Below are 410 nucleotides of genomic sequence, written 5' to 3' on the forward strand. Positions count from 1 at the left end.
GTTTTTTACCATTTAATTTTTTGCTATGTACTAGGATTTTATTCCACTTTTAATCTATAATTTATAGATTATTTTGGGTGTTTTGTAGGATCATTTTCAGGAAGGTGACACACCCACCCAATCAGATAACAGACAAGTGAAAGCAGAACAGATTATTGGCTGGAGTACGCTAATCACGTGCTGACTGACATTACATGCCTTAAGCCAATTACAAACCCCCTGGTTCTAATTGGGCCTTACTGCTCATAAATATTCACAACCATCTGGGGATTTCAATTTGATTGGCTGAGAGGTCTCACATGTCCTGCTCTTAATGTTTTGTGTTTTTGCCAGCTCTTTCAAAGTCTTCACAAACTATCCTGCAAAAAATAATGAACAATACTAAAAACAGACAAAGACAGGAGACTGAA

The sequence above is a fragment of the Girardinichthys multiradiatus genome, chromosome X, assembly GCF_021462225.1.
Source record: "Girardinichthys multiradiatus isolate DD_20200921_A chromosome X, DD_fGirMul_XY1, whole genome shotgun sequence".
Taxonomy (NCBI): Eukaryota; Metazoa; Chordata; class Actinopteri; order Cyprinodontiformes; family Goodeidae; genus Girardinichthys; species Girardinichthys multiradiatus.